The sequence below is a fragment of the Tursiops truncatus genome, chromosome 10, assembly GCF_011762595.2.
Source record: "Tursiops truncatus isolate mTurTru1 chromosome 10, mTurTru1.mat.Y, whole genome shotgun sequence".
Classification (NCBI taxonomy): Eukaryota; Metazoa; Chordata; class Mammalia; order Artiodactyla; family Delphinidae; genus Tursiops; species Tursiops truncatus.
This window is the reverse complement of record NC_047043.1, coordinates 79,120,503-79,132,604: the sequence shown is the minus strand read 5'-3', so window position 1 is coordinate 79,132,604 and position 12,102 is coordinate 79,120,503. Positions and strand designations below refer to the sequence as shown.

Here is a 12,102-nt window from a genome sequence, read left to right as displayed (position 1 = left end):
CCTCACAAATGCAACAAAGCGTTGCTCCATTGCAGATGCAAATGACTGCTCCTTTAGCCAGCCCTGCATAGTTCACATTGTAATTTTGAGTAGGGAGAAGTATAAGATCCTTTGTACGTATGCTATAAAAAGTCTCTCTCCCCCCCCTCAAATTCTCTTCAAGCTCCTAATAAAATACCTGCAGACACCCCCATTCTGATCTTGGACACAAAGCCTTGAGATAACCTAGCTTTGGAAAAATGATGAGTGCATCTGCTTCCTAACCAGAGAAAGATATAAGATTCTGGGGACGGGGAATTTTTTTTTTTTTTTTTTTTTTTTTTTTTTTTTTTTTTTTTTTTTTGCGGTACGCGGGCCTCTCACTGTTGCGGCCTCTCCCGTTGCGGAGCACAGGCTCCGGAAGCGCAAGCTCAGCGGCCATGGCTCACGGGCCCAGCCGCTCCGCGGCATGTGGGATCTTCCCGGACCGGGGCACGAACCCGTATCCTCTGCATCGGCAGGCGGACTCTCAACCACTGCGCCACCAGGGAAGTCCAAGGGACGGGGAATTTTAAATCCATTTCTTTGTTCTTTAAAATCATTCCTTTATCTCTGAGCCTCAGCAATGCTTTTTGCTCTCTAATTCAGGGAGGAATACATGTGCAAAGAGTGTGAAATTAACAGAGTGTATGCACAATCTCGATAAATAAACATGAAAACCTTTTCGTTGCACATGGCTAGCTTCATTCAATTAGTGAAATGTTAAAACACTGTTGCATTGTACAACCTAACCTCTTAATCTGTGGAAAAACTAAATAAAACAAATAAAAAGCTAGTGGATAAAAAAAGCTTGGAATTCTTCTGTTTCCGGCAAAGTACTCAGCCAAACATGGAAGCAGCAGAATCTGCTTTCCAGAAATCTCATTTCCATCTCACAGCACCTTTAGTCCCCCTGGTCAATACCCTTCCCCACCTCCTAGTACCACACGGTCTTCCTCTCTGCAGTCAACTAACTTTCCAAAACGTTAGCTGACAGCTAAGGCAAGAAGAGTGGTTTAACACATTCATGGCAAACATATTAGAAAAGCCTTCACTTTGTCTTACTGTGCACATGGCACACATTGCTAATCTATTGCTGAAACAGCATCACACTGCTCAACAAACTGCTACCAGCAGACAGCAGGAGTCAGGAAGAATTGGTACAAGAAAGTCACTCCTTCAACTATTCTTTACTGAACTCCAACTGTGGTCCAGTCACTGTTCTCACTCAGGAAGACAGTAATGAAAAAGCAATGTCCTTGATGACATGATGTAGTGGTGAACAAAACAGACAATATGCTCTTGGGGCATCAGCATTTTAATAAGTGCTTTTGAAAACAGAAAACTCTGAACACCCTAAAGAATGAAAGTGCCAGAGTAAATGGTATGGCTGCTTTTGATATTCCATCAAATAACTGGTCTTGACATTTTCATTAAAGTTTCCAGTTGTAAGACAAGCAATTTTAGGGGCTTCCCTGGTCGCGCAGTGGTTGAGAGTCCGCCTGCTGATGCAGGGGACGCGGGTTTGAGCCCCGGTCCGGGAAGATCCCACGTGCCGCGGAGCGGCTGGGCCGCTGAGCCTGCGTGTCTGGAGCCTATGCTCCGCGACGGGAGAGGCCGCAGCGGTGAGAGGCCCGCGTACCACAAAAAAAAAAAAAAAAAGACAAGTAATTTTAGCACTGTATCATTAGGTCAATTATCTCATTATTGATTAAAAATTCAGACACAGGGGAAAGAGGTACATAAACTGGGTAGAGTATCCCTTATTTTACTTCTTTCTAACACATTGCATGACAACTATGTGCCAGGTGCTAAACTAGGGATGGGGATACAAAGATGACTAAGTTTCATTCTCTGACATTGTAATGCTCACCTTGTAATAGGGAATATGGATGGCATATCCTGGCAATGTCTCTGACCTCCTCACCCTTGTACCTTACTTGATACTCATCCTGACCCTGACCAATACCCAGATCTTGACTCTGATGCTCACCCTAACCATTATACTACCCTCACCCTGGAGCTGACCCTCACCCTACCTTGACTCCGATAATGACTCTCACCCTGATCATATACACCTTCACTCTTTTTCTTTTTATAAATGTATTTATTTATTTATTTATTTATTTATTTTTGGCTGTGTTGGGTCTTCACTGCTGCGCGCGGGCTTTCTCTAGTTGCGGTGAGTGGGGGCTACTCCTCGTTGCGGTGCGCGGGCTTCTCATTGCTGTGGCTTCTCTTGTTGCGGAGCACGGGCTCTAGGCACACGGGCTTCAGTAGTTGCGGCACGCGGGCTCAGCACTTGTGGTGCACAGACTCAGTTGCTCTGCGGCACGTGGGCTCCTCCTGGACCAGGGCTCAAACCCGTGTCCCCAGTGTTGGCAGGCGGACTCCCAACCACTGAGCCACCAGGGAAGCCCCTACACCTTCACTCTTATGTCACACTGATACTGAACCTGACTCTGATTCTCACCCTGATTCTCCCCTAAACAATGACCCTACATTCTCACCTTGTCCTTGATCTTAATACTCATCTTGTTTCTGAAACTGACATTAAACTTCACCCAAAATTTGACGCTTATTTGGCCTCCCTCTACCTCTGATTCTCACAATGAACCCAAGAGTAACCTTGATTCTCAACCTGACCTTATCACCCTGACACTGACTTAAGAGTACACTCCTCACCCTGACTCTGACCTCTGCCTTCACTCTGAGAACAAACTTTTCACTGACCATGACTCTTATTTTGACCCTGACACACACTTTAACCCTGATTCTGAACCTGAAACTGATCCTGATCCTTTCTGTGACCCGAAGCTCACACTCACCATGACAGTGACCCTGTACCTCACCCTCATCCTGTCTGTGATCCTCTCCTTGACCCAAAGCTTGGTCCTGACCCTCATTACTAACCTCACCCTGAACTGAACCCTACCCTCATCCTGAGCCTGACACTCTATCATCATTAAATATCTGATCAATACCCTGACCCTGACCAGAGCCTGACACTGACCCTGATACTGACCCTAATCACTATTTTGACCTTGGCCCTGACGTGAGCTTTGCCATCATCAAGATGAGTTTGAACATGAAATCTTGTACACTTATACTCTGGTTTTATTGAGATTCCTTGTAACTCATGGTAAGAATGTACTTTTGAGAACTATGTATACTTTTGAACTTGCTTACACTTGCACTGCATGCTTTCAAATACGCTGCTTTGATCTGTTAATATGGTCTACCTCAAAGTAAGAAGTGCAGTTGAGAAGCACATGTAGTTCTCATTGATTTGTCTCAGATAGAGCCTGGGTTCAAGTCTGTTAATTCTTACAGTCATTAAGAATTTTCTTTAGAGAGGAAAGTTTGATTCTGAACTTGATTTCTTCTTTACAGCTTGTCTGTACACATATATGCAATTTTCAACTATGTTTGCTTTAACTCACAATGAGAAGTAACTCTTGGAAACAATGTGTAAATGTGACCTCCTTTTCACGTACACATCTTAGGTTATTCTTACCCAGTTCAAACTCGTAAGAAGAAAGAACAGTTGAGATAAAGTGTATTTGAGTTCTGTTTTTGTTTTTTTTCCTCACATAAATCTTACATATATCTCAGTTTAGGCAAACAAGAAGTAGTATTGAAAACAATTCATACTGGTGCAAATCAGCTCAGCCTCAGACATTCCTTTCATAAGAAAGTCTTCATCTCTCCTTAAAGTGAGATAAACATAAGGACAGCAAAACACATTCATTTCAAAGGCACATTCTTACTTAAAGAAAAAAAAAAAGATATAAAACACTGTTTACAAACCATAATTTTAATTGAGCCCTTATTTCTTAAATTATCAGTGATTTAAAATATGCAAATGCCTTTGGATGATAATACATATATATTTGTATTTGCCTTCTCAAAATTTTTAATTAATATGAGATAATGCTCACATAAAAAAATTACCTGGATGGTTTTTAACTTTCTGTCCTCTAGGTGTCACTTATGTCTACAGAAAAAGAAAAAAAAGAATGATTACTTCAATTAAAGATAAAAATTAATGTAGATAGTTGATTACACTAAGTACAAGAATTACAGAGAGAGATTCTACTCAATTTTCTATGTGTTTATTTTAAAAAGTTGTTGCAGTTCATTCACATAATGAATGTAACACGATCTATATACTGTTTTATTTAGTATACTGGCAATTAAATTACATTTTCGAGCTGTATGTATAAACTTTAAATTACTACCTGATTTTGTGTTTGTATATCCACAAAAATACCCAATTATAGAATTGGCCCTGCTTTCTAACAACACCTAATTCAGAGCAAACTCTTCACTTCCATAGACCTTCCCCAAATCACCCAACAAAAGACCAAATTCTATAATCATTATTTAATAATAGTCTCTTACTGAGACACCCTCTGGCACACCACAGCTGTGTGTTCTCCCTCGATGCAACCAGTAATAAGCCTAGTTTATTCAATCGCAGGTATATTCCCGGGAGTCATTGACTCAAAGGCACTGACAAGTCAAATGCATACATGGGCACAGGACCTGTGGAGTCAGCTTTGCTAGAGTTAGAATACCTTGTATTTTTGCCATTTCAATATGTTAAAATAATAGGATATAAATATTTACTATTAAAAAAAGAAAAGCTGGGTGGTTTTAAACTTTCTGTCCTCTGGGCATCTCTTCTGTCTAAAGAAAAAAAAAGGTTGCTTACTTTAATTAAAGATACTAATTATTATAAATGTTGATTATAATAGGTTTAATGATTTCACAGATCACAGGTCTATATATAGGATAATGGTATTTTCAGAAACTTTAAATTATCACCTATTTATATGTTTGCATATATAGGTGTGCTTGAATTCATACAAATAAATGTGTATTAATAGATCCTTTACTAAAATTTGTTACATAAATGATGTTTCAAAGAAATAAATTAGAATTTAGGTCTTTCATGTAAAAATGATTATTATTTTACGCCCGGATCAACAGAGGTTCCTTTTATCATCAAATTATTGTTAATTCTCAAAGTTTTATACATACTCTTCAATTATTCTTTTGAGATTCCCTTGGTTATACCTGACCTAATTTTACTTGTTAATGTTTAAAAAAAATAAAAATAAAACGCCATCGCACACTTTAATTCACCCCTAAAATATGGACCACGGTACCAGCAGGTGGAGACACGGAGCGCATGCGCTCCAGAAGCCGAAGCGTCACCCTTTGAACTACGAGCCCGCTGGCCTGCCCAGCGCTAGGGCACTTTTTGAAGGAACAGGTAGTGGCAATCTGCTGTTTATCTGAGCCCCGACCCTGCCTCCTGTGTCGTTCTTCCTTCTGAGGAAAGAAGAAGATGCAACAGATCTCCCTGCTAACCCCTATCCTGGCCGGGCCACCGTAGCAGGTGCTCCTGGGGCTGCCGGGGGCTCCCTCGCGCTTGAACTTCGCGAACAGTGAAGGGGTTTTGAGAGCTTTGTTAATTTTAGTTTTAAAATTCCATTAGTTCTCTGGGTTGTTCTTGAGGACTTGTAGGTAATAAGGACGGTGGAGTTTCTGCGTAAAAGTACTTAATCGCAGCAATAGTAAAACGAGTGTCTCAGCCATTAAAGTAGTAAGTGGGAATCCCTTGGTGGGAAAACAAAACCGAGCCACCCAAGTAGGGGCGCAGCTCTCCAGCAAGGAAAAACTTAGATGCACCCTGACAATAAATACACAATGGAAGGAACATATTTCTAATTCACTGAAAAAAGGATTTGTATGAAGTCCATTTGGAGGTGTTTAAAGGGCCCTAGGGCCCTTGGTTCCTGTCCAGCACCCACCTTGACAGTTTAAGGATTATGCGGTTGGCAGGTGGGACTTGCTTTGGAAACATCCTTGACGTCTACGTGTAAAATTAGGCTACTGCTGTTGGTCTGATATTGTTGCTGATTTGTCTTTGCTTTATGGGCAAAGCCATGTAGAGTTGGTGTTAAACTCCCTTTGCAAGTGTTTTGGCATATAGTCAGCCCTCCGGAAAATGTAATGAACATGCTAAGTTGAAATAGGCACTTGTTTCTGACATTCTTTGAATTTCTCCAAGACTTTTCTTGTCTGTATGATTATAAGAGCATTTATCTAGGTTAACATTTTTTTTTTAAACGTAATAGTGGTCAGCTGAGGCACTGCTGTGAGATTCTAAGTCTTTGACCTTTCATTTTTTATTATAGCTATTTTCTTAGGTACTAACAAACCACCTAAAAGTTCTTTAATGTGTTGTCCAATTTATTTAGGACTTTCAAGATTAGAAACACCTTTGTTTCTAAGTGACTCTGAATTTGTGAGCTCCCATGAGAGCACATCTGTATAAATATTTGCACTTTTATTTTTTGTGAGCAGGCAACCCTGAGTGAGGACAATTATGCTAGTCATCTGAACTGATTTAATTTCTGGAAGTTGTCTGTCTAAAGGATGACTTTAACTCTGTAATAGCATTTTTAACTTTGAACAAATTAGGTCAAGGCTATCCAAGGGACTCGCTGAGAAAATGTTTGATGAGTATGCAAAAAGCATAAGCATTAATAGTTAACCAACAGTTAACAGCTGGCGACAAAAAGGAGCTTCTGTTGATCTGGGCATACAATAATGAATCATTTTACACAAAAGACCCAAATTTTAATTTTATTCTTTTGGCACATTAATTGTGTAACAAATTATAGTAAAGGATATATACCTTTTTTGTATACATCGAGACATACATAGATATAAAACATATAAATAGGTAAAAATTTAAAGTTTTAAACTATAATTTTAAAATATAATTGTCAGTATACTAAATAAAATATCATCTTAAATTTATGTGAATAAAGTGCACAACTTTTAAAAATAAACAGAAAATCACCTCATGTATATACCTGTATCTCTGCAGTGCTTGTACCCAAGATAATCACCTGTCTACACCAAGTACTTTCTTCAGTTAATCACTCCTTTCAGGGCTTCCCTGGTGGCACAGTGGTTGAGAATCCGCCTGCCAATGCTAGGGGACATGGACTCAATCCCTGGTCCGGGAAGATCCCACATGCCGCGGAGCAGCTAAGCCCGTGAGCCACAACTACTAAGCCTGCATGCCGCAACTACTGAAGCCCGCGCACCTAGAGCCCGTGCTCCACAATGAGGGAAGCCACCGCAATGAGAAGCCCGCACACGTCAACGAAGAGTAGCCCCCGTTCACTGCAACTAGAGAAAGCCCGCGCACAGCAGCAAAGACCCAACACAGCCAAAAATAAATAAACTAAATAAATAAATTTATTTTTTAAAAAAATCACTCCTTTCTTTTTTCTCTAGACATAAGAGACACCTAAAGAACAGAAAGTTTAAAACTCTGTAGGTAATTTTTTATGAACATATATCTCATATTAAAAGCTGTGAGAAGGCAAGTACAAAGATATAACCCATGATTATTACTAATTGAAGATATTTGCTTTTTTTTTTTTTTTTCCGGTACGCGGGCCTCTCACTGTTGTGGCCTCTCCCGCTGCGGAGCAACAGGCTCCGGACGCACAGGTCAGCGGCCATGGCTCATGGGCACCACCACTCCGCAGCATGTGGGATCTTCCCGGACCAGGGCACAAACCCGTGTCCCCTGCATCGGCAGGCGGACTCTCAACCACTGCACCACCAGGGAAGCCCTATTTGCATTTTTTTTAATCCATGGACATTTTAAGAACAAAGGGTCAATTAAAATTATTTAGTAAGCAGTATATATTTTTCTTTCCTCTTTTTAATAAGAATGTGCCTTTTAAAGTGTTGTGCTATACTTGGGCCACCCTGGTGGCGCAGTGGTTAAGAATCCGCCTGCCAATGCAGGGGACATGAGTTCAAGCCCTGGTCCGGGAAGATCCCACATGCCGCGGAGCAACGCAGCCCATGCGCCACAACTACTGAGCCTGCACTCTAGAGCCCGTGAGCCACAACTACTGAGCCCACACGCCTAGAACCCGTGCTCCGCAACAAGAAAAGCCACCGCAATGAGAAGCTCATGCACTGCAACGAAGAGCAGCCCCCGCTCGCCACAACTAGAGAAAGTCTGCGTGCAACAAGGAAGACCCAACACGGCCAAAAATAAATAAAAAATAAATAAATTTAAAAATAAATAAATAAATAAACTGTTGTGCTATACTTACGTTTATCTTGCTTTACTCTGAAAAGCAATACAGAGTTATTTTTGAAAAGAATGTCTGAGACTGAGTTTGTTTATACTAATATGGATTCTTTTCATTACTATTATACTACCTAGACTCTTCCTCATCAGCTGTAAGGATGTGCCTTTGAGATGAACATCCACATTTGTGTTCATCTTGGTTTACTCTAAGGAGCACCAAGGAGTTTCTTTTGTGAGAAATGTCTGAGACTGAGCTTCTTTCCATTAATACAAATTTTTTCCAGTTCTACTTTCTGTTTGCCTACACTGAGATGTAAATAAGATTTATATAAGAAAAAATACCTCAGAAACTCACACTTATCTCCATTGCATTTTCTTCCTCTTAGTTAGAGCAAGATAAGAGGAATCTAAGCCATATACGTGAAAATGAGTTCATGTTTATACACTGTTCTCCACAGTAACTTCTTATTTTGAGTTAAAGCAAATATCATTGAAAATCATATCTGTGTGAACAGACTAGCAGTAAAGAAGAAATCAGATGTTAGTCTCTAAAGAAAATTCTTATTGACTGCTAGAATTAACCCATGCTTTTACTGAGGCAAATCAACGAGAAACACCCGTTCTCAAAAGTAGACCATATTGACATAAATCAAAGCAGCACATTTGAAAATACAGAGTACAAGTGTAAGCAAGTTCAGAATTATACATCGTTCTCAAAAGTGTGTTCTTATTGCTAGTTATAAGAAATCTAGATGAAACTAGTGTGTAAGTGTACAAGATTTCATGTTCAAACCCAGCTTGGTGATGGTAGGTCACTGTTAGGGTCAGAACAATTCTGAAAAGCATTATGAGAGTCAGAGTCACATTGAGGGTCAGACAGCGTGAGGTTGAGGGTCAAAGTCATGATGACACTGATCTTTAGGAGCCTGGTGAGGGTCAGGATCAGTGTCAGGATCTGGGTCAGAGTGTACATCAGGGTCAAGTTGGGGGTCAGGGTCAGTGAGGGAGTTAGTGTCAAGGTTAGAGAGAAGAGAAGGTCTGACACAAGTTAAGAGTGACGGTGGGTGTACATTTCAGAGTCAGGGTGAGGGTAAGGTTGAGGATCAAAGTCACTGTCAGGGCCAGGCTAAGGGTGGTGATAAGAGTTAAGGTAAACATATGAATGAACTTCAGGGTCAGGGTGAGGGTTAGGATCAGGGTCAGGGTGAAAGTGAAGATGAGGCTCAGAGTGATAGTCATTGTTCAGCCGAGGGACAGGATAAGGATGTGGGTCAGGTTGAGGATTCCAATCAGGTTCACTGTCAGTGTGAGGTAAGAATCAAGCTATGGGCTTCCCTGGTGGCGCAGTGGTTGAGAGTCCGCCTGCCGATGCAGGGGACACGGGTTCGTGCCCCGGTCCGGGAAGATCCCACATGCCGCAGAGCGGCTGGGCCCGTGAGCCATGGCCGCTGAGCCTGCGCGTCCAGAGCCTCTGCTCCGCAACGGGAGAGGCCACGGCAGTGAGAGGCCCGCGTACCGCAAAAAAAAAAAAAAAAAAAAAAAGAATCAACGTATGATCAGGATTAGGGTCATGTTGAGGATCAAGGTAACAAAAAAGTGAGGGTAGGGTTCAGGGTGAGAGTAATAGAAGGGTCAAGGTCAGGGTGTTTGTCAGGTTTGGAATGATGAAGAGGGTAAGGTCACGTTGATCATCAAAGACAGAGTACTATTTGAGGAGTAAGGAAGTCAGATACAGTGTCAGGGTGACGTCAAGGTCAGAGTCACTTTGAGGATAAGGGTCATGAAGAGGGTACATATGAGGGCTTCCCTGGTGGCGCAGTGGTTGAGAGTCCGCCTGCCAATGCAGGGGACATGGGTTCGTGCCCCGGTCCGGGAAGATGCCACATGCCGCGGAGCGATTGGGCCCGTGAGCCATGGCCGCTGAGCCTGTGCGTCCGGAGCCTGTGCTCCGCAACGGGAGAGGCCACAACAGTAAGAGGCCCGCGTACCGGAAAAAAAAAAAAAAAGAGGGTACATATGAGCTTTAGGACCAGAGTGAGGATCAGGTTGATGAAGGCGGGGCTCTGTGCACTTATGTGGGTAGGGGTCAAGGTTCCAGACATGGTGAGAATAAGGATGAAGTTCAGGGACAGGGTCAGGGTCAGATTCAGAACGAAGGTCAGGGTCAGAGTCAGCATGAGAGTCAGTGTAAGGGTGAAGGTCAAGTCACATTCAGAGAGAGGTGGATGGTCAGAGTAAGAGTTTGTTGATGGTCATGGTCAGTGTCAGCTTGAGGGACATGGTGAAAGTCAGGGTAAAGGTTAGGATCAGGTAAGGTTCAGGGTCAAACTCAGTTTCTGGGTCAGTGTGAGAGTAGTGTCTGAGTCAGGGTCTGCTTCAGGATCAGGGTGAAGGTTTTCAAGGTAGGATGGCGATCAGGTTCAGTTACAGGTAGGGGCAAGTTGAGAATCAAGTTCAAGTAAGGGTTGAGGGTGGGAAGGTCAGAGCCAGCATTAGAGTGACCTCGGGATCAATTTGGGAGATGGTCACGGAGGATGAGGGTCAGGTTGAAGGCCAGTGTCAGGTCACATTTGGGACAAGGTCATTGTGAGGCTCGTGATTAGGATCAGGGTAAGAGTAGAGTCCAGCACAAGTTCAGAAAAAGATAAGGGTGAGGGTCAGGCTACCAGGAATGTGAGTGCAAGGAACAAGGTAAAGGTCAGATTCAGAGTGTAAGCGTGAGGGTTATGGTCAGGATCGAGTTATGTGCAAGGCTGAGGGTCAGTGACAATGTCATTGTTACATTTAGGGTCAGAGTTAGGGAGAGATTCAGTGTGGGGTTTTCAGAGTAAAGAGTTGTCAGGGTGAATATATAGATCAGGGTTGTTCAGTCAGCATCAAGTTCAGGGTCATGGTGAGGGTCACAGTTGGTTTCATAACTGTGGTCAGGGCCAGGTTGATGATGAAATTCAAATTCGTGGTCAGGTTTAGGGTAAGGATCACGTTGAAGGTCAATGTCAGGGTGATGGTCAAGGTCAGGTAAGGTTCAGGATCAGTGTCAGGGTGTTGGTCACGTTGAGGATGATAATCAGGGTGAAAATCAGGGTCAGGTTGAAGGTCAAGTTCAGGAGTAGGGTTAGTAGTAGAATCAGTTTCAAGGTGTCATCATGGTCAGATTTAGTTTGAAGATCAATGGAGAGGATTAGATAACAGTCAGGAACAAATTGAGGGTCAGATTCAGAGTCCATTTTAGAGTCAGGGTCAGGGTACTATCAACATGATGGTGAGGGTGAGGCTGAACGTCAGGGTCTTGAAGAGGGTGAACAATCAGGGTTAGTGTGCAAGTCACGGTCAGGATCAGGAACATGGTGACTTTGACAAGTTCAATGTGATGGGTGAAGATGAGAATCAGTCAGTGTCAAGGTCAGGATCAGGGTGAGAGTCTGCGTCAGGGTATCAGGCTCAGGAACATGGTGAAGATCAGAGGCAGGTTTAGGGGAAGGATCAAGGAAAGGATTCAGTTCAGCTTCAAGCTAAAGGACAGGAAAACGTCAGGGTGTGTATCAGAGTCAAGGTAAGGGTGAGGGCGAGGGTCACCAACACTTTGGGGGTGGCTTATTATACAGGATAAAATACGCTATTCCTTAGAGGGGCATTATTTATGCACAGAAAGCCAACAGCTACTTCATGATCCTCCACAGCTTTACTGTCCAGTCCACCATTTCAGGTCTTTGGAAAGACCTACCTGAAAAGCTGTGGACTCTTAGAACCCATCTAGAACAATAAGAATAAGCTGCAGTCCTCCACGGCATGGCTTCCTTCAGGCCCAGGGAGCCAGTGCTCTCGGTTGGGTCCCAACCTCCTCCAGGCACATTTTAATTCTCTATCTTGGAATGAGAGGATGGCTGCTTGCAAGTTCCCTGGCCTTTCACCGATATTCCCCAACCTGCAGGGAGAAGCAAGTG

The 12,102-nt window shown here is 42.7% G+C and overlaps 1 long non-coding RNA gene across 20 annotated transcripts in view; it reads right to left on the bottom strand.

Annotated features, from left to right (window-relative positions):
- The window catches only part of LOC117313967 (uncharacterized), a 175,483-nt gene that overhangs the window by 20,050 nt on the left and 143,331 nt on the right, over positions 1 to 12,102 (bottom strand). For 16 of the 20 annotated variants that reach the window (XR_012323872.1, XR_012323880.1, XR_012323862.1 and 13 more), the window contains 3 exons: positions 11,883 to 12,083; positions 8,181 to 8,197; positions 3,973 to 4,015 (listed from right to left, as the gene is read on the bottom strand). This is a non-coding gene — a long non-coding RNA (uncharacterized lncRNA). The remainder of the gene's footprint in view (positions 1 to 3,972; positions 4,016 to 8,180; positions 8,198 to 11,882; positions 12,084 to 12,102) is intronic. The other 4 variants (XR_012323875.1, XR_012323873.1, XR_012323876.1 and 1 more) reach the window with 2 other exon arrangements.